Here is a 742-nt window from a genome sequence, read left to right on the forward strand (position 1 = left end):
GCATGGCATGTCGGGTGCGATCATACCAGCACTAATGCACCGGATCCCATCAGAACTCCGCAGTTAAGCGTGCTTGGTTGAGAGTAGTACTAAGTTGGGTGACCACTTGGGAAGTCCTCGTGTTGCAACACTTTTTTTCTTTCAATTTCTCCCAGTTCTTTTCTTCCTTTCTCTACAAATGAGAACCTCCCCCGCTCACGCCCATCGCGTTTCGATCATGCCCCCCCGCATGCGTTAAATCCGATTTTATGCGCATGGCATGTCGGGTGCGATCATACCAGCACTAATGCAGATCCCATCAGAACTCCGCAGTTATGCGTGCTTGGGCGAGAGTAGTACTAAGTTGGGTGACCACTTGGGAGCACCCCTTTTTTTCTTTCAATTTCTCCCAGTTCTTTTCTTCCTTTCTCTACAAATGAGAACCTCCCCCGCTCACGCCCATCGCGTTTTGATCATGCCGCCCCGCCTGCGTTAAATCCGATTTTGTGCGCATGGCATGTCGGGTGCGATCATACCAGCACTAATGCACCGGATCCCATCAGAACTCCGCAGTTAAGTGTGCTTGGGCGAGAGTAGTACTGAGTTGGGTGACCACTTGGTAAGTCCTCGTGTTGCACCCTTTTTTTCTTTCAATTTCAATTTCTCCCAGTTCTTTTCTTCCTTTCTCTACAAATGAGAACCTCCCCCGCTCACGCCCATCGCGTTTCGATCATGCCGCCCCGCATGCGTTAAATCCGATTTT

At 50.1% G+C, this 742-nt stretch overlaps 2 non-coding genes and 1 pseudogene across 2 annotated transcripts; all 3 read left to right on the forward strand.

Moving 5' to 3' along the window:
• The first annotated feature begins 12 nt into the window (after positions 1-12).
• On the forward strand, positions 13-131 carry LOC111476258. Its single transcript, XR_002717002.1, has one exon. It is a non-coding gene; the product is annotated as a 5S ribosomal RNA (ribosomal RNA).
• Positions 132-264: 133 nt separating this feature from the next.
• Positions 265-381, forward strand: LOC111476259 (annotated as a pseudogene).
• Positions 382-501: 120 nt separating this feature from the next.
• Positions 502-620, forward strand: LOC111476257. Its single transcript, XR_002717001.1, has one exon. It is a non-coding gene; the product is annotated as a 5S ribosomal RNA (ribosomal RNA).
• The last annotated feature ends 122 nt before the right edge of the window (positions 621-742 follow it).

The sequence above is a fragment of the Cucurbita maxima genome, unplaced genomic scaffold (assembly GCF_002738345.1).
Source record: "Cucurbita maxima cultivar Rimu unplaced genomic scaffold, Cmax_1.0 Cma_Scf06942, whole genome shotgun sequence".
NCBI classification, from domain to species: domain Eukaryota; kingdom Viridiplantae; phylum Streptophyta; class Magnoliopsida; order Cucurbitales; family Cucurbitaceae; genus Cucurbita; species Cucurbita maxima.